Genomic DNA, 22,106 nt, shown 5'->3' with positions numbered 1-22,106 from the left:
TTCACAGAAAGTTGCATGTCACATGGCATAAGATCAGTGTGTCTACAATGCCAAATATTATTGGCCCTGTAACACCAGGCAATGAACGAAGACAATGTGTATCAATCAGTGAGAGTGACGATGCACTGTGGTTGTGGTCTGCATTATAACATGGTCTCGAGACAACATTTGGATTACTTCACACGGGGAAGAATCATCGGGAAACTGCAAGAAGGACGAATTGTGGTGAGTGTAGGCCAGGAGTTTGGTATTGCTCACAGCACTGTTACATGTTCATAAGAGATATCCAATATACAGGCACTGATACCCGAAGGAGAGGAGGTGTTCGACCACAGTAAACAACAGCAACAGATGACCGGTGTATTGTCCAACAGACTGGAAGAGATCCACGTCGAACAGCGGGTGCAATTGCCACCACAACACGACAGCGAGGCGCGCAATATCAGCCTCCACACTGGGAAGGCGACTGCACTGCAGGGTGGACTCTGCCCTACGACCACTACCTTGTGTTCCGTTGACATCAGCGCAGCGGCGGTAACGTTAGTAATGGTCCATGTATCAAAGAGGTGTGTGGCTGCGTGCTCTTCTCGGAAGACTGCATATTCAGACCGAGTAGTGGTTGTGAACGTAGCCTCATATGGTGAGAGGTGGGGAAAGTACGAGGGCAGTTCAATAAGTAATGCAACACATTTTTTTTCTGAAACAGGGATTGTTTTATTCAGCATTGAAATACACCAGGTTATTCCCCAATCTTTTAGCTACACAACACTATTTTTCAACGTAATCTCCATTCAATGCTACGGCCTTACGCCACCTTGAAATGAGGGCCTGTATGCCTGCACGGTACCATTCCACTGGTCGATGTCGGAGCCAACGTCGTACTGCATCAATAACTTCTTCATCATCCGCGTAGTGCGTCCCACGGATTGCGTCCTTCATTGGGCCAAACATATGGAAATCCGACGGTGCGAGATCGGGACTGTAGGGTGCATGAGGAAGAACAGTCCACCGAAGTTTTGTGAGCTCCTCTCGGGTGCGAAGTCTTGTGTGAGGTCTTGCGTTGTCATGAAGAAGGAGAACACGCTGAAGTCGTTTCTTCAATTTCTGAAGAGTAGCACAATACACTTCAGAGCTGATCGTTTGACCATGGGGAAGGACATCGAACAGAATAACCCCTTCAGCGTCCCAGAAGACTGTAACCATGACTTTACCGGCTGAGGGTATGGCTTTAAACTTTTTCTTGGTAGGGGAGTGGGTGTGGCGCCACTCCATTGGTTGCCGTTTTGTTTCAGGTTCGAAGTGATGAACCCATGTTTCATCGCCTGTAACAATCTTTGACAAGAAATTGTCACCCTCAGCCACATGACGAGCAAGCAATTCCGCACAGATGGTTCTCCTTTGCTCTTTATGGCGTTCGGTTAGACAACGAGGGACCCAGCGGGAACAAACCTTTGAATATCCCAACTGGTGAACAATTGTGACAGCACTACCAACAGAGATGTCAAGTTGAGCACTGAGTTGTTTGATGGTGATCCGTCGATCATCTCGAACGAGTGTGTTCGCACGCTCCGCCATTGCAGGAGTCACAGCTGTGCACGGCCGGCCCGCACGCGGGAGACCAGACAGTCTTGGTTGACCTTGCGGCGATGATGACACACGCTTTGCCCAACGACTCACCGTGCTTTTGTCCACTGCCAGATCACCGAAGACATTCTGCAAGCGCCTATGAATATCTGTGATGCCCTGGTTTTCCGCCAAAAGAAACTCGATCACTGCCCGTTGTTTGCAACGCACATCCGTTACAGACGCCATTTTAACAGCTCCGTACAGCGCTGCCACCTGTCGGAAGTCAATGAAACTCTACGAGACGAAGCGGGAATGTTTGAAAATATTCCACAAGAAATTTCCGGTTTTTTCAACCAAAATTGGCCGAGAAAAAAAATGTGTTGCATTACTTATTGAACTGCCCTCGTAATACATACAGGAACATTGCCGAACATCGTTTCGGTGGTCCGGGTGTTATGATGTGAGGAGGCATAAAGCTGTATGGAAATACTGACCTCCAAACCTTTGGATATCGTGCACTCATCGGTCAACGCTACTGTGAAATTGTATTCCTTTCCCATGTGCGTCTTTTGATGGGCGCATTCGTCCCTGACTCGATTTTCATAAATGACAATGCCCGAGCGCACCGAAGAGCGCAGGTAGAGGAGCTCTTGGAACGTTAGGATTTTCGACGAACGGACTGGCATGTCCGTTCCCCCGACTTACACCCCATCGAGCATGTGCGGGATGCGGTGGGGAGACGTATTGCTGCACGTCCAAGTGTACCTCGCTCCTGCGAAACGCAGCTCGCCCTTTTTTCACATGATATCTTGCGAACAATGGATGAAGGGTATCAGACGGATGCCAAATTCCTTGACTTCCGGAAAGCGTTTGACTCGGTGCCCCACTGCAGACTCCTAACTAAGGTACGAGCATATGGGGTTGGTTCCCAAGTATGTGAGTGGCTCGAAGACTTCTTAAGTAATAGAACCCAGTACGTTGTACTCGATGGTGAGTGTTCATCGGAGGCGAGGGTATCATCTGGAGTGCCCCAGGGAAGTGTGGTAGGTCCGCTGTTGTTTTCTATCTACATAAATGGTCTTTTGGATAGGGTGGATAGCGATGTGCGGCTGTTTGCTGATGATGCTGTGGTGTACGGGAAGGTGACGACGTTGAGTGAGGATACAAGATGACGTGGACAGGATTTGTGATTGGTGTAAAGAATGGCAGCTAACTCTAAATATAGATAAATGTAAATTAATGCAGATGAATAGGAAAAAGAATCCCGTAATGTTTGAATACTCCATTAGTAGTGTAGCGCTTGACACAGTCACGTCGATTAAATATTTGGGCGTAACATTGCAGAGCGATATGAAGTGGGAAAGGCATGTAATGGCAGTTTTGGGGAAGGCGGATAGTCGTCTTCGGTTCATTCGTAGAATTTTGGGAAGATGTGGTTCATCTGTAAAAGAGACCGCTTATAAAACACTAATACGACCTTTTCGTGACTACTGCTCGAGCGTTTGAATCCCTATCAGGTCGGATTGAGGGAGGGCATAGAAGCAATTCAGAGGCGGGCTGCTAGATTTGTTACTGGGAGGTTTTATCATCACGCGAATGTTGCGGAAATGCTTCAGGAACTCGGGTGGGAGTCTCTATAGGAAAGGAGGCGTTCTTTTTGTGAAGCGCTACTGAGGAAATTTAGAGAACCAGCATTTGATTGGATTATGTATGTAGATGTAGATACCAGTTTTGAACCGCGCAAGTGGAGGAAGGGGCTGCCCCACCACAATGGCCAGAGTGGGAGCCGTTGCAAAGCATGCAGAGCTGTCGGTGGGGTTGACACACTCTATTAAGAACCATGCCCGTCTTCTGTAGTGTTCAGAGAACCGTCATAAAACGCGGTGACTTAAGTGTAATTATTACCTTCAATAAAAATGTCATTTCTGATCGTCTCATAGCGTATTTCTTTCAGTTAACTTCTGTCCTACACTGTAACAGTTCTTTCTACGTATGGTCCAAGTTTCATCGAGCTATGTTACTTACCAGTGACCCCTCATGCAAAAGTTACTTTTATTCGTAAGTTTTACTCAACAGGGTATGTCACGTTTTTGCAATAATTACTGGGAATTCAGTTAATAACGATGTGCTGAATTACTGGAATAGATAGAAACAAATCCAGGAGTTGCGGGTGTAGCACGAGTAAGTTTATGCAGATCAAAGGCTCAACAAATTGCAGTGGGTATGATAGCAAGTGGCGATGTTTCAAGTTGCATTGTGAGGAATTATCTGGGACTTCCTACTGTTGTAAAGTTAGTGTTGTGCAATTTTTCTCCTGTAACCATTTTTCTTAGGTTTCCTTTAGTTTGTGTAAGTGATGTACTAGGTCGATAACTCTGCTTCCGCCGTTTTTTCGCGAATTTCGACGCTTAACTGTGAAAAATTTACGATTCAAAGTACCGGCCATCGCTGGCCACTAATTCCTCCGTGCTTTCAGGCAGCTCACAAACCTTGCCGCGGGACAACTGGGCGTCTTTTGAGGAGATACTATATACGAATTCATCGAATGTTGCAAGTGTTCATATGACCGGAAGTGCTGTTCAGCCAGCCCGTGTGCCATTGATGGAAAAAGCTGGTAGGCTGCAAAATCACTTATCTATTTCTCTCGCTGTATTGTGGCCGTTTGTTTTTTAGTGTTGGGCTCAAACGTATCTGTTTCTTTCGATAATCAACTCCTGTGTCGATTTAAGTAGCTTCGAAAACCTTCTCTCTTCTACCACCACGCCGGTTTTCGAAGTTAAAATGGCCGTTCTTAAAGCGTTGGAATCATTCTCTGCACGTTCTTTCACTAATAAGTGCCTCACCAGAGATCTTACCCACCATTTTATGAGCCCCAGCGGCAGATTTCTTCACGCTAAAGCATAAAATTAAAATTTCCCACAAATTACGGGAAAAGTCGACATATTCAATCGTTAGTAACTTTCTGACGCAATCATAAAGTAACTAATATTTTGGTGCCGCTATTTTACAAAAGTCTAAGCTTATTGCATTACGCTTACGACCTGCACCACCACTTCCCGCTGCTTCCATCCATTGCAAAACGGTGGAAGCGAAGTTGTTGACCCACTATATGTACAAAAACGTTAGTCACAATTTAAAACGTGTTCGTACATTCTTTACGCTTTCAAGCGAAAAAAGTATTGATAAATACACGATCTCCTTTTTACGGTTACTTGTTTACGCATCAATTCATTTGTGATGTTAGTATCATTTAGGAGAACTCTTTATTGTTTCTTCTTATTGTGCGACTGGAATAGTTCGCAGTTCCTGCAGTCATCTCAAGCACAGCTTTTAATGAGATCTTTGCTTCTTCGTTTGCCTCTTGCGACAACAATTTAATGGCATTGCATATAACCACATGTGACCGCTTATGGAGAAGTTTCCCTGCACCTGAAGTTGGCAAAGACTGCTGTGCCATGCTACTTAGTAAAAAGGTAGCAACCAGAATTCACAGGTCGACAAGAATTGCATTTCTGCGAAAAGCCATGTTATTTTGTGCGAGCGCTACCAAAATTAACCTTAGCCACCCACCGCACGGTGGCTTGAGCAGTGTGGATGTACACGTAGTCTTACCACACCCGCTGTACAAGTGCTGCGCAGACACCTACTCTGCCACTTGCCAACGATGCGTATTTCTGCCTACCAGACTACGGGCTTCAGATATATCGCTCCTCCCTTTTATTGGACGCTGCCTCGTCGCTGACAGCGCTAATTAATTTCTGCCGCCGTGTGTGGAGCCCTATAAGACCAGAACACTGGCGCACAGGGTCGTACAGGAAACGAAATAAAGTAATGAAGAGCTAATGCGCTGAGGCGGACGGAGGGTGGGTGGCTGCAATCCCAAAGTCGTTACGCCCTAACGCGTGGAACAGCGGGCCGCTGCCAACCAGCCGGTTAACGCCGCAATTATGCCGGGTCGATCCGCGCAGCACATTAGGAACCGCTGCTCGCTCACTCGCTCGTTTCCCCGAACGCCTCGCTCGCCCCTGAGGCAGCCCTACTCTCAGCCTGCATCACGGAATGAACAAGGCGCTGCGATGGTGAAGGAGTACAGCTTAGATGAGGAGTTAGTGTCAGCAGTCATTCATAGCGCCAGAGAAACTGGTATAGACATGCGTATTCAAATACAGAGATATGTAAACAGGCAGACTACGGCGATGCGGTCGGCAACGCCTATATAAGACAAGTGTCTGGCTCTGTTGTTAGATAGGTTACTGCTGCTGCAATGGCGGATTATCAGGATTTAAGTGAGTTTCAACGCGATGTTATAGTGGGCGCACTAGCGATTGGACACAGCATCTCGGAGGTAGCCATGAAGTGGGGATTTTCCCCTACGACCATTTCACGAATGTGCCGTGAATATCAGGAATCCGGTAAAACATCATATCTCCGACATCGCTGCGGCCGGAAAAAAATCCTGCAAGAATGGGACCAACGAAGACTGAAGAGAACTGTTCAGTGCGACAGAAGGGCAAACGTTCCACAAATTGCTGCAGATTTCAATGCTCTATCTTCAACAAGTGTCAGTGAGCGAACCATTCAACCAAACATCATCGTTATGGGCTTTCGGAGCCAAAGACCCACTCATGCGTCCTTGATGACTGCACGACATAATGCTTTACGCCTCCACTGAGTCTCGTTTCAAATTGTATCGAGCGGAGTTTTGCATCATCCTAGTTCCCAGAATTGTTAACTATGGATATTGTATCACAGACATAGTCCCTTTGACTGTCCAGAGATGTCACTAAACCCGCCCAAAGACGTAAACAACCACGCATGAGCAGCGCCTATTAGAAGGAGGGGGTCCGCCAGCCGATCAGTTCCACTCATTCCACCAGGAAGGAGGTACACGGCTCGTGTTTTCTGTAGTTCAACCATGCCTAGACGGTCAATACCGCGGTTCGATCGCGTCCGCATTGTTACAAGAGAAGAGTCCAGGCGTCTAGGTAAACCAAAGCGATGTTGTTCGGACATGATGGAGATACAGAGAGACAGGAACTGTCGATGACATGCCTCGCTCAAGCCGTCCAAGAGCTACTACTGCAGTGGATGACAGCTACCTACTGACTGTGGCTCGGAGGAACCCTGACAGCAACGCCACCATGTTGAATAATACTTCTCATGCCGCCGCAGGACGTCGTGTTACTCCTCAAAATGTGCGCAATAGGCTGCATGATGCGCAACTTCACTCTCGACGTCCATGGCGAGGTCCATCTTTGCAACCACGACAGCATGCAGCGCTGTTCAGATGGGCCCAACAACATGCCGAATGGACCGCTCAGGATTGGCATCACGTTCCTTCGCCGATGAGTGTCGCATGTGACTTCAACCAGTCAATCATCGGAGACGTGTTTGGAGGCAACCCGGTCAGGCTGAACACCTTAGACACACTGTCCAGCAAGTGCAGCAAAGTGGAGGTTCCCTGCTGTATTGGGGTGGCATTATGTGGGGCCGACCTACGCCGCTGATGGTCATGGAAGACACCGTAACGGCTGTACGATACGTGAATGCCATACTCCGACCGACAGTGCTGCCATATCGGCAGGATATTGGCTAGGCATTCGTCTTCATGGACGAAAATTCGCGGCCCCATCGTGCACATCTTGTGAATGACTTCCTTCAGGATAACTAGAGTGGACCGAATGTTCTCCAGGCATGAATCCTCTCGAACATGCCTGGGATAGTTTGGAAAGGGCTGTTTATGGACGACGTGATCCAGCAACCACCCTGAGGGATCTAAGCCGAATTTCTGTTGAGGAGTGGGACAATCTGGAACGACAGTGCCTTGATGAACTTGTGGATAGCATGCCACGACTAGTACAGGCATGCATCAACGCAAGAGGACATGCTACTGGGTATTAGAGGTACCAGTGCGTACAGCAATCTGGACCACCACCTCTGAATGTCTCGCTGTATTGTTCCGGACTGCAGCGCCTAAAACCACTCGGCCACAGCGGCCCCGCGGTCACATTATCCTTGGCAGTAATGCGACCTCGCCAAGTACCCATGGGGCTCATGGAATACCACGATATGAGTGCCCAAACCATCAGCGGTATTGAGATCGATGACCTCCCTGTCTGGTCTCCTCCCTCAAACAGCCCAACCCAACCCATCAGCGGTATCACGGCATGTTTCTCTCTTGGGACATAAACTCGGACAGAAACTGGAAACAGTGTAAAACAAAACTCATCCGACCAAACTACTTTCTTCCAATGGTCCTCGTTTTATGGATTCGGCGCCTGTTACGGGCACTTGCATCGCAGATGTGTGGTTTTAGAATGCAAGTTCGACCTGCAATTCCCTCTTTCTGGAGCTCCCTTTGTGTTGTTTTGGCACTGACAGGGTTCGCGAGTGTGATATTCAGTTCTACAGCTGATGTCCTGTTATTTTAGTTACAATCCTCTTCAATGATCGTCCGTCACTATCACTCAACACATGCTTTCGCCAACGTTGTGACGTACTTTCCCTGTATGCGGTGTGAATCTTCGATATGGTACGTACTGAAACACCAAACAGTCGACTACCTTGGTTACGGAAGCACCCATCAACAATTTACTGACTTTCGAATTCACTTAGCTGCGCAGAAAACTGTTGTGATCGCTACTGACATATGAAACATATTGAGGACATTGACAGGTGTCATGTGAGGTTAAAAGCAACAGGGCAACTCTGCTGGACTGACAAGCATCTGCATTACGTTCACGCATGCCTTTCTGGCGGTGATGAAATGTTTTTCTCCAATGCCCGTAGTTAATATGTTCATACTGGCATTCGGGAAACAATATCACTTGAGGATTACTAAAGCGTTTTAACGAAATGTAGGATACGAAGATATGAAATGTAATGGTACGTTCGAACGAGTCACTGACACTGCATAGTGCAGACAGTATAGCCCGGCATTGTTTCCCTGCAACAATGCCGGCCACAGAAACAGCAGCAACATGTTTAACAAGATTTCCGGCCACTGTTGCACATCATTGTTGGTGGCCGTACGTTTTCGGCACAATAACGTTTACAAGGGCCGCAATCTTGCCGCAAAATGCTCGAAACAATACAGTATATTAAATGTATTCGCAATTACTAATAAGGACAACCATCAGCTGTAGAATGGAATGGCGACAATGAAGATTTGTGCCGGACCGGGACTCGAACCCGGATATCCCGCTTATCGCCAGCGGTCGCCTTACCGTTTGGATATCACTGCACGACTCACGGCCAGACCCGAACTTCCATATGTCGTCAACCATGAGGAAAGAATATCATAGCTGTAGAAATAAGTGCGGCTTTCCCGATTTTTGTCACAATTTTCCGCAGTAAAAATGTTTGCTATAAAAATAGAAGTCAATCCTTTTGTGTGCCTTCAAATGGTTCAAATGGCTCTGAGAACATGCGACTTAACTTCAGAGGTCATCAGTCCCCTAGAACTTACAACTACTTAAACCTAACTAACCTAAGGACATCACACACATCCATGCCCGAGACAGGATTCGAACCGGCGACCGTAGCAGTCGCGCGGTTCCTGACTAAAACGCCTAGAACCGCTCGGTCACAACGGCCGGCTTTGTGTGTCTTCTTCTTCAGTTAAGCGAACTGCTTTAGAAACGTCAACTCGTGAACTGATGCTGGATACAAACCTCTTGGTGGATACGCAAACAAAGTGTTGAATGTAACATAAAAGCAGTTGACCCAAGAATCGGTAGTACCAGTACCAACATGAAAGACTGTACATCAGTTCCCACTCAATTTGGTGATAACATTTCGGTTTTTGGCACTGATGATTCCTACCCAAGTTTGATGTACTTCTCATCGAAATGCCTGTTGGTACCAGACGTTTCCAATACTTTGAGAATGACTCAAGGATTTCAAGAAGGTAGTTAGAAACAAAAATAAAATGTTTTTCTTTTTAAAATTCAGTCTTGATAGAACCACGGATGCTACAAGAACATAGGTGACCGGTTTAGGTCATATCACATGACCATCATCAGACCTTTAATTTAATTTAGAAAGTAATAGAAACCTTACTAGATCGCCATTAAAACATGACAAAATGCTTATAAGGATAAAATAAAAAAAAATGTTCCCATGTGTGTGAAATCTTATGGGACTTAACTGCTTAGGTCATCAGTCCCTAAGTTTACACACTACTTAACCTAAATTATCCTAAGGACAAACACACACACACACCCATACCCGAGGGAGGACTCGAACCCCCGCCGGGACCAGCCGCACAGTCCATGACGGTAAAATGCAATAAGACTTCTTACACCCATGGCATCCTTCGAATATGGTAGGTGGAGCACTCTTCTCAGTTGCTGTGATGTCAACAAGTGCCAGCAAATGACGCGCATACGCTTAAATACGAAGATGCTCCGCCTACCTCTTCTCCCGCTACCTCACGTCGACCAATCAGTGTAAAACGGGTTCACATAATCGTCAAAACGTAAAAAAAAGAAAGTACAATAATAACATAAAGATAGTTATGAATGCAATATCTCTTTACAACCATGGAACTACTTAAGTATTGTATAAAATATCAATTAAAAGCTTTAAAATAACTGTACAGACGATGTGTACTCAGTGTGCCCTCTATGGGCTGAGGTAGTACTACCACAATGGTTTCAAAGTCAACGATGCTGTGAAGGTCTTTGGCATTGCGGCATCATATCGATAATGTGACTTTTGACTCGACTGCAAGTACACAGCTATGCTAGATTCAGTCTGTCTGTCTTATATAAATTTTATTTGCCACTGGTGATATATGTAATAATGGAATGATGAGCTGCACAAGTTTCAATGTTGAAATCGCATCCGAAGTGCCTGAATATTAATTAAAAGTGTGACGCGGTCTCCCTGCCACGCTCACATTTTGAAGCAGCACTTAAATACCAGATCAGTGAACAACGATTCTGTGTGTTACTTTCAACCATCCGTGTGCGGGATACAAATAGAAGGCAAGATACATACTCTTTGGTTTTATAGATCATCTTTGGCCGATCCTGCACTTATCAAAAAGTGTGTTCATGGCAAAACGCAAAATCCAAATGACACTCTAAATTCACTCATATGGAAACGATGCCCTAAAAACACATTTGCATCTGCTATATTTGTCAGAATTGCAACTTAATGATGCAGTTATTGCATTTAATGACGGGAACGTCGGGAGGATGAAGGTATTAGAAAGAATGCGCTTCAAGACAGGAAATTTTACTCAAGACATCCTGAGAAAAATAGATTTACAGCGCGTCTCTGCAGCTGAAAAGTTAGTTGAAGACCTGGTAAAGGAAAGAAGACAGTCAACAAGAAACCAGAAGAGAAGCCTTGAAGGGAAAGACGACCCAGAGTACAAATGAGGTGCCTTCTGAAGAGGTGACATAAGGAAAAAAGTTAGGTTGAACTTTAAATTGCGTCTCTTGAAAAGTTTGTTTTTTAAAGTTTATAAACCTTTTCCTCAGATTCTATGAATGCTAGAATTATGAAATTTTGTACACATATTTCTGTAAACCAAATAAACGTCACAAGAGCAAATTTTGAAATTGTGATTGAAAGCTGAGATATTTGGCAAAGTGCTTGGAATTTTGCATGAAGTTAAAATTGTACTTGTGGAATTATAATTAAAAATTATGAAAATTCTCCTATTTGACCTATTCCTAAAACCTCATGAGAGAAGCTTACAACATATAAAGAGATGAAACAGAGAAATTTTTGTAGAAATCTCTTGAATAATTTCTGAGAAAAAGGAACATACATTATTTTTTGAAAATAAAACTTCAGATGTCATTAAAAAAAGTTGAATATATATAATCAAAGCATTTTATATGTAAATGTGTTACTTTCATGTGAAGTGTGATACAAAATTTCATTGCCATGTCTCCAAAACTGTGGATTTGGTGCATTTTTGAAATAGTGTGTGTTTTTCATTAACGTTCCCCATTAAAACATCCGTGTACAGGGTGTATCACAATTAATAGCGGAAACTAACATGGGTGAAGGTGTAATTGTAACAACAGCAAAAACGTTCCAGTAAACCCAAGTTAAATGGAAGATTTTTGTTTCTAAAATCGTATGCTTCCACCAGTGTCAGTTTTTGCATGTATCATACACGTTGTATTCTGTACACAATGATACCAATAATTTATTTGTAGTGTCCGTTTATGTATGATGAACTATCATTGTTCAATACATCTGCATGCTTCTGAAAAACCTTAATTCTGAGAAAATTACATTGTTGCCTTAATGGTTTTTAACCTTCAACAATCCACTATGCTACATCGTATGAGTGTATAAACTGACACGGACCGCACGTACAACCACGATAATTCGTTACAAAGTTTTTAACTATTACAATAGCACTAATAAAGTGAAAGCAATAAAATATCTTAGACTGTAGAACATCAAAAATCTTTCTTAAATTTCTGCCGGATGGCGGGAAGATGGTTAAATGTAGGATATGTTTCCCAAATGCCTGACTACCCTACGTGGAAAACCATTTGAGCTATGAAAAAAAAAAGAAAGGCATCTGGGGACAACGGTGTTCATAACTTCACGGGGGCATTTATATGATTTTCCTGTCCTTCCACATCTGTTTCACTAAATACTTTGTCTCTATGTTGCAGTCCTTTCCGTTTTTACCTTAGCGTGGTCCCTATATACTCAGATTAACTAATCGTTGTGGCCCTGTATGTATATTTCACATCAAGTTGTGTTCTCTTTCATCTCATCGCTTAGTTTGTAATCCACCTAACTCCTAACGTTTCATTAACTGTAATTTTCTTTTAATTTCTTTTAATTTTCCTTTACGTTTCCCTGGTTTTCAATGAAAAGTTACAATGGTGTTGATAAAAAATATTAAAAAGCAGCAAATTTTAGTTTCACAGAAATGTACGTTTCATACGATAGCAAAACTGTGGACCAGAATCCCTTGGAGAGCGCGACTTGTTTTAAATGTTACAAGTTTCGGGAAAACGTGAACGTTATAAGCACGCATCGCAAACTGCGCTCCGATGGACAATATACAGCAAGTGAATAAATGCAGTACAGTGCACAAATAGCAGCAGTAACACCATACAGTAACACCACATGCTTCACAAGTGAAATTTTTGTATTTTTATTGTAAAGTCAAATAAACTGCAAACACTGTTCTTGCTGTATGAATTTTTAGTTATCTTTACATTACTAACAACACAGCAGAAACTGATTGTAATACCATATCGCCACCGAACAAATAGCGTACAATTTTTTTACGCATTTTTCTTTGTTCCGGGAAATACGTTATTCTAAGAAAGGAAACACTGAAGTACGTGGATAAGTTTTTTTTTTAGTCGGTCGGGGTGGCCGAGCGGTTCTAGGGGCTACTGTCTGGAACCGCGCGACCGCTACGGTCGCAGGTTCGAATCCTGCCTCGGGCATGGATGTGTGTGAAGTTCTTAGGTTAGTTAGGTTTAAGTAGTTCTAAGTTCTAGGGGACTGATGACCTCATAAATTAAGTCCCATAGTGCTCAGAGCCAGAGCCATAAGTTTTTTTATATTGGTTTTTCTACGTTAATGGATATAAGTACTCATTTGTGCATTGATTCCCGTCGCTGATATAAAGCTATTTTTGAACATACCGCATTGATTCAGACGTTGGTTTTCATATGCTTTGTGTGTGAAATACCTCCTTCATGTTGAAAGAAGTCAGTTTTCTATATTTTCTGGCACAGAATACGCTCACACAGTGATAACAGTTTCGGAAACTAAACACACACGAAGTAAAAATGAGATGTACAGTCTTATTTTCTACCTCTGAGCTTTTATGTTAGATTGGCCCACTGGACAAATAGTACGAATTACTGATTGTAACGTTACTGTAGCAATCTTTTGAGATGAATATAACAGTTTTCTCAATCAGTGTTTGAAGTTAATTACGTGAAACCAGATCTTTGATTAAATCTAACGGTATATCTAAAGTTCCCAGACTAACTCACCCACATGTGAAATATCTAATTATAAACGCTAACCACGTCATTTATTCCAAAACTTTGTTTTAGTAAATATCTGCAGGTTGCTATTTTGTGCTTAAAGATCTATTCAGTGGGAATGCAGTTTACACAAATGGCAACATAAATGGTTTCTCGATAGTGGATACAATGCATATGGATTAGTACAATGTGTAAATTTAGGAAAATGCGCACTTACGTCATTCTGCACAGCCGGCAACTCTCTTTTCTGTTATGCAGCAATAAAAGCAACTCGTCTCTTCGTGTACATTTAAAACAATCGCTTGTAACCAGAGAGATCGGTAGTTAGCGTGAAACCGTCGACCATAGATACTAGTAGACTGGCCTTGCTGTGCAGAAGCTATAGGGCTGGTGTGGCTCCAACATAAACCACGTGACTGTTGGCAAAACGTGGCGGGATTTCAAATCAGCGGTCTGCCATCCTATGTTTGTATCGGATTTTCCCCACATTTCTCAATTGACTGCCAAACGCTTCCAACAAAAACTACTTTTTTATTTGTGAAAAATTATGCCAGAACTACATTTGACCTGGATTTGTTCAAAGTGCCATTTATAAAATCTAACAAATACATCGAACGCCACTCTGGTGGGCAGCGGGACGAAATTACTATAAACTATCAATTATAGTAAAATGTCGTTAAAATTCTTTTAAACAGTAAGAGTGGGCTCGTGACAAAACTTTAAACATTGTATTCGCCACGTTTCGAGCTCTTAGTCACTTATAAAAGAAAATGGGCTATGGGAATTATGTCAACTGTAGGTGTCAATATTGTTTACTTTAGGAGCAGATCCATTTTAGAGTATCAATTTTAGGTGCACTTCAAAGGTTCAGTTCCCACTATTTTTACAAAAGTTAAAACTATCAGTTTAAAAAAAATGATATTTTAGATGAAAGGTGAGACTTTGCAGTTTCAGAAAATTATTTTGGAGCCTAGGTTTAAAAATGACAGACACTGTAAATACAAATTATAGATATACATTGTAAATAATAACTAACCTATCAAAACACTTCTCCGCGAAGTGCTTCGAGCAAAGGCGCGTATGTGCCAATGGCTTAAAGTTTTTCCGTTTCAGGGCCTGTATCCAAAGCTGCCTTCGGTTTTCACCCTTACGGAACCTATGAGTAGGAACGAGAAACGATTATACTTACTTCTGTAACCGAATTATCACAGATACTTTCCAAAATGTAATATGAGTCTGACTTTACAGGCATCACTTTCAACACTTTAATTTACGTGATACTCTATTTCAAGTGTAAAAAACATATAAAAGTCACTTCAGCAGATTTCAATAAACGCATCTGCACTATCATAGAAACACTTACACGTGAAATGTAATGCCATTTCCCCGACAAAACGCTGAGTACAGACATAAGAGCAACACGAAACAACCATGTTTTGCCAACATTCACGTGACTTCAGCCCAGAGATGTTGGAGCCACGAAAATGACGTCAGGGACAGTCTAATATATTTATGGTCGAAGCGTGAAACTGTTGTGACGTCAGCGTCAGGAAGAATCAAAAGATATTCCACGGCGAATTAGGCAGCGTTTAGATCGTACGGCGCCAAAGGGATTGCTTTTTAACGGATATGTTGTGATTCGTTATCTTATTCTCCCTGTAAACGCATTCACGGTTCTCGCCTATGTGAAATTTATTTCGCCAGCTTTTTTTACTGTACATAATTTCAGGGAAAGTTCAGAAATTCCACTTAATTACGTTTTGCTTTACTATTCGAGGAAAGGAAATGGTTATCTGTGAAACCACACATCTTTATATAATGTGGATATAAGAAACTATTCTTCTACCTCGTAACAATCTTGAAATGGACACTGAGAAAGAGCACTGTATGGGAGCCTTTATATTTTATGAAGTAACAGCTTTTTCATGAGATGAAAAAACATTTTATTTTCCAAGTACAGATCAAAAACTAACAAGAATAAACAACTCGTAACCAAACCGACAACGGCAAAGATAAATATCTATCAGCTGCAGCTTTCACCCGCTGTTTTTGGCGCAGTGGATAAATGACGTCGCCACATCAGCCCCCCTCCTTTTGAAACCGGGTGCACCAGGTATGTGGGGAAACTTGCACTTGATTTTTCTACCAGCTCTCGTGAAAACATCTGGTGCAGGCAATGACTGCTCCTGTTCTGCACTTGCTGCTTCGTTGTCCTCTTCTGAAACCGAGGGCTCGGCGAGACTCTCTGCTGTTTCTTTGGCCTCCACGTTCGAGGGTGATTTTGCAGACCGAGGAAGGAGTGTACCCTCTTCGGTGTAAGCAGGTTTAAGCCGCTCAATTGAGACTGTCTCTTCTTTACCATTCTTATCGATTTTGAAGCTGTGGCTTCCTCTTGTGATTACCCTGTATGGTCCAGAGTAAGGCGAAACAAGCGGTGGGCGCACCGTATCATCCCTAAGCCACCCGTGGGACGTTGCTTGCAGGTCTTTATGTACAAACACTCTCCGGTCTCCATGTCTGACAGGGTTAGTGGGTTTGATGTTTCTCATTCTAACGCTGAGTTGTATCGCGAATTGCGTGCATAGCTCAGGGGCGAACGGCTGTGTAGATGTTGGAACGATACATTCTCCAGGAACCCTCAATTGCTCGCCATAAACCAATTCTGCGGAAGAGCATTGTAAGTCCTCCTTCACGGCCGTTCTCAATCCGAGTAGGACCAGCGGTAGTGCTTCAGGCCATGAAGTGGAACTACACATTAATGCAACTTTGAGCGTGCGGTGTAGTCGTTCCACCATTCCATTACTAGATGGATGATAGCTTGTGGTGCGTAGGTGGTTGCACCCGCACAGTAGTAAAAGTTCATTGAAAAGTTGGCTTTCAAACTGCCTTCCGCGATCTGTTGTTATGTTTTGCGGAACGCCAAACCTGGAGAACCATGAATGCAACAGTGCTTTTGCAACCGACTCCGCAGAAATGTCTTGTATTACAACTACTTCTGGCCACCTGGTAAAACGATCAATGATTGTGAGCAAATAGCGTTGTTCTGAAGCGCACGATAGCGGACCCACAATGTCCACATGTATATGTGAAAATCTTGCAGATGGCCTCGGGAAGTCAGCAATAGGTGCAAAGACATGTCAGCTGATTTTATTACGCTGGCATGTTAGGCATGCACGCGCCCATGCACGACAATCTTTTTGTATTCCACGCCACACTACTTTGGAGGAAACTAACTTGGCTGTACCTCGTACTCCTGGATGTGATAGGTTATGTAGTGCACTCTAAATCTCCCGACGATATTGTTCTGGTATGTAAGGTCGCAAATCTGGTGACAACGTATAATGCTGTATGAGAGCTTCCTTTAGCACAAAGTAATTTTGTTGCGACAAGGTTTCTTCTACTTGCTCTATCATTTCTAAATTTAGATGTGAAACCACTATATTAAATTTGTCAATGTTGTTAGACACCCCACGCTGCCGAAATATGCATTCAGCCTGCGTAAACAAAAGTTGGGGGCGCGTCGGCCAGAACGCGGAAAGCTTAACATTTCCGTCCGCAGCTCGTGGTCGTGCGGTAGTGTTCTCGCTTCCCACGCCCGGGTTCCCGGGTTCGATTCCCGGCGGGGTCAGGGATTTTCTCTGCCTCGTGATGACTGGGTGTTGTGTGATGTCCTTAGGTTAGTTAGGTTTAAGTAGTTCTAAGTTCTAGGGGACTGATGACCATAGATGTTAAGTCCCATAGTGCTCAGAGCTATTTTTAACATTTCCGTGTCGCGCGTAGGTACTCCCATCTTTTGCGTTAACATCTGTCGTTCCGTTTTGTGGCGGATCAAGGGGCGTGGACCGCGATCCTTGGTCGAACAGACTGTAGTCTTCAATCTTGATTCCACTGCCCCATGCTTTTGTCTCTGAATTCATTATTCTCGTCGGTATATATATTTTCTTTATGCTTCTGCTACGATTGTTCGGGGTCACCACTATGGGAGCCTTTATATTTTATGAAGTAACAGCTTCTTCATGAGATGAGAAAACATTTTATTTTCCAAGCACAGATCAAAAACTAACAAGAATAAACAACTCGTAACCAAGCCGACTACGGCAAAGATAAATATCTATCAGCTGCAGCTTTCACCCGCTGTTTTTGGCGCAGTGGATAAATGACGTCGCCACAACTGTTTCCTCTTAATTATTCATTAAGGTCTATTATCTAGCAAACTATTTTTATTACTTTTCTCCGCCTTAAAAATTGTTATTCTGAAAAAATTAAGGCGAAGGCGGCTTCCCGTCGCTACAGTGACATGAGACGCCTACAATATATACTTTGCTTTCCAGTTTTCAGCAAAACGTTCGGGACAAAGTGGCATACAATATGGATCTTTCACTTCAAGATTACTGACACATTCACGTGCAAGCATGTGACTCCTTACAGCAATAATAACTACGAAATAAATTACTACTTTATAAGCGATCGAAACTGTTAGAAACTACCCTTTCATATATTTCAGAAGCAAGTTACATGGAATTATTAAAGGTATCTACCTCATTTACCACATAAGAACAAAGAGTTAGCCTTATGATTGCGCACTTCGGCGTAGTGGCCGAGGTGGGATCAACACGGTCACTTTTAATGGAATCCGGTGGGGATCCATGGTAGATGCCGATATTTATTCCAGAATCCGTAGATGCTTTTATATTACCTGGATTCTAAAGCAAAATTTAACATGCGGATTCCCGATTACCCATGGCATACTTTACGTGCGCCTGAATATTGAATCTTAATAGTCTCAGTTCGATCACAGTACACTTTGATCACCAGAGATCACGAAGAAATATATGTACAAAACTTATGTATTCGCAGACACAATCGGTAGAGCCGCTTTCAGCTGTTAAGTCATATTTAGATATGCACCTCTCGTGGCATACGAATCGCTTTAGATACCATCTCCTGTAATCTTCCACAAGCTGAAACGCAGCTACTGGTGTTGTATTCTTCCTTCCTCCCTTCACGACTGATGTTGAATAATTGTAATTACCGTTTCATACTGAACTGCGCTTCATTACCATACTGCACACTGACTTGACTGAAGCACAGTCTGTCGGGCAAACTTCAGCGTTTATGATGATAATTTTTTTAAAATTATTTCAGGAAAAATATTCTGAGCCTTCCGGGATACTTGTTGAAATTACGACACGCTACTTGTGTATTGTGTGTATTGAACTGGGGACCTAGAAACTACTGAGAGGCTTCGTCCCCGCCATAGCGCTCAGTGGTTCACAACCCTACAACAGGTTACAGCAGTCCACTCACCCCACCGCCGCCCCACACCGAACCCAGGGCTATTGTGCGGTCCGGCACCCAGTGGACCCCCCATCCCCCGGGAACGTCTCATACCAGACGAGTGTAACCCCAAATGTTTGCGTGGTAGAGTAATTATGGTGTACGCGTTTGTGGAGACAGCGTTTGCGCAGCAATCGTCGACATAGTGTAACTGAGGCGGAATAAGGGGAACCAGCCCGCATTCGTCGAGGCAGATGGAAAACCATCCACAGGCTGGCCAGCATACCGGATCTGGACAAATCCGCTAGTCTGATTCGTGCCGGGGACCGACACGTCTTCTCGCTCGGGAAGCAGTGCGTCAGACCGCACGGCTAGCCGGAAGCCGGGCTTTTACGCTACTTACTATGCCCCCCCCCCCCCCCAAGACCCATGGACCTTCCCATTGGTGGGGAAGCTTGCGTGCCTCAGCGATATAGATAGCCATACGATAGGTGCAACCACAATGGAGGGGTGTCTGAAGAGTGGCTAGACAAACATGTGGTTCCTGTGAAGGAGCAGCCTTTTCAAGCAGTTGCAGGGGCAACAGTCTGGATGATTGAATGATATGGCCGTGTAACATTAACCAAAACGGCCTTGCTGTGCTGGTACTACGAACAGCTGAAAACAAGGGAAAACTACAGCCGTAATTTTTCCCGAGGGCATGCACCTTTACCGTATGGTTAAATGACGATGGCGTCCTCTTGGGTAAAATTTTCCGGAGGTAAAAAGGCCCCCCATTCGGATCTCCGGGCGGGTCCTACTCTGGAGGACGTCGTTATCAGGAGAAACAAAACTGGTGTTCTATGGATCGGGGTGTGGAATGTCAGATCCCTTAATCGGGCAGGTAGGTTAGAAAATTTAAAAACGGGAGGGGATAGATATAGATACAGAAAGTTAGATATAGTGGGAATTAGTGAAGTTCGATGGCAGGAGAAAGAAGACTTCTGGTCAGGTGAATACTGGGTTATAAATACAAAACCAAATTGGGTTAATGCAGGAGAAGGTTTAATAATGAATAAACCAATAGGAGCTCGTGTAAGCTACTACGAACAGTATAGTGAACGCATTATTGTCGCCAAGATAGGCACAAAGCCCACGCCTTACATAGTAGTACAGGTCTATATGCCAACTAGCTCCGCTAATGACGAAGAGATTGAAGAAATGTATGAGGAGATAACAGAAATTATTCAGATACTGAAGGGAGAGGAAAATTTAATAGTCATGGGGGGCTGGAATTCAATAGTAGGAAAAGGAAGAGAAGGAAATGTAGTAGGTGAATATGGAATGGGGGTAAGGAATGCAAGAGGAAATTCTTCTCAGACGAATGGAAAAAGTGGTAGAAGCCGAACTTTGGAGAAGATCAGTTTGGATTCCGTATAAATATTAGAAAACGTGAGGCAGTACTGACCCTTTGACTTATCTTAGAAAATAGGTTAAGGAAAGGCAAACATACATTTCTAGCATCTGTTGACTTAGAGAAACCTTTTGACAATGTTGACTGGAACACCCTCTTTCAAATTCTGAAGGTGGGAGGGTCAAATGCCGGTAGCGAAAGGCTATTTACAACTTCTACAGAAACCAGATGGCAGTTATAAGAGTCGAGGGACATGAAAGGGAAGCAGTGGTTGGGAAGGGAGTGAGACAGGGTTGTAGCCTATCCATGATGTTATTCAATTTACACATTGAGCAAGCAGTAATGGAAAAAAAAAAGAAAAATTCGGAGAAGAAATTAAAATCCATGGAGGAGAAATAAAAAATTCCAGGCTTGCCGATGACATTGTAATTCTGTTAGAGACAGCAAAGGACCTGGAAGAGCAGTTGAACGGAATGGACAGTGTCTTCAAAGGAGGTTATAAGATGAACATCAACAAAAGCAAAATGAGGATAATGAAACGTAGTCGAATTAAAGCAGGTGATGTTGAGGGAATTAGATTAGGATTTGAGACACTTAAAGTAGTAGATGAGTTTTGCTTTTTGGGGAGCAAAGTAACTGATGATGGTCGAAGTAGAGAGTATATAAAATGTGAACTGGCAATGACAAAGAAAGCGTTTCTAAAGAAGAGAAATTTGTTGATATCGAGAATAGATTTAAGTGTCACGAAATCTTTCCTGAAAGTGTTCGTATTGAGTATAGCAACATATGGAAGTGACATATGGACGATAAATAGTTTAGACAAGAAGAGCATAGAACCTTTCGAAATGTGGTGCTACAGAAGAATGCTGAAGATTGGGTGGGTAGATCACGCAACTAATAAGGAGGTACTGAGTGGAATTGGGGAGAAGACGAATTTGTGCACAACTTGATTAGAAGAAGGGATCAGTTGGTAGGACACCTTCTGAGGCATGAAGGGATCACTAATTTAGTATTGGAGGGAAGCGTGGAGTGTAAAAATCATAGAGAGAAACCAGGAGATGAATACAATAAACAGATTCAGAAGGATCTAGGTTGCAGTAGGTACTTGGAGATGAAGAAGCGTGCACACGATAATGATGGGGAGCTGCATCAAACCAGTCTCTGGACTGAAGACAACAACAACAAGAACAACAACAACAACTTACTATATTTTACGACTTATTGGTTTCTCGCTTTGTCTGTTAAATTCCATCGCTTTAATTTTTTTCTCTCAAGTTGGGCATACCCCAGGGCTGGGTACACACCGCCGAAGAATGCATGTGACCATTTTCATCTCAGATAAAGAATAATTTCTTCTGTGGAGTCACAACTGATGTACGTTTGTGGCTCATTTCTGTTCGTAAGTGAGTCAGAAGAAGCTAGCAAAACGAAAATTATGAGAACAGCAGCGTCAAGAGTCTATCTCATTATTTCTAAAGGCAGATTTGCTGAAACGAAAAGGGCAATGCACATATGAAAAATGTTGGTCGCTGTGTGACAAAAGTGAGTCACTAGAAGTAAACTGTTCGAGAGATGCAGCCACGCTGCTCGCAGAGGTAGATTCTAAAATTTATTTACTGCAGGCAGGCAACTGCATTCATACCCACCAGCCAGGGAAAGCGGACTCTCATCTGGCGATACGGCGATAGCACGGCGAAGGCTCCGTGAGAAAGTCATTGGTGTGGGTCTCTCGTCCCGATGCTATTTCCCGGTGAAGGACACGTCGCTACGCTGTGGTTCTCGGAAGCGAGAGGCGCCAAGAGCCAGGAAGAAGAATTCGAATGGTCGAACGAAGGTGCCAACAGCGTGACATGGTCCCAAACTGGAAACTCGCT

The sequence above is a fragment of the Schistocerca nitens genome, chromosome 2 (assembly GCF_023898315.1).
Source record: "Schistocerca nitens isolate TAMUIC-IGC-003100 chromosome 2, iqSchNite1.1, whole genome shotgun sequence".
In the NCBI taxonomy this organism is placed as follows: Eukaryota; Metazoa; Arthropoda; class Insecta; order Orthoptera; family Acrididae; genus Schistocerca; species Schistocerca nitens.
Note: the sequence above shows the minus strand (reverse complement) of the source record.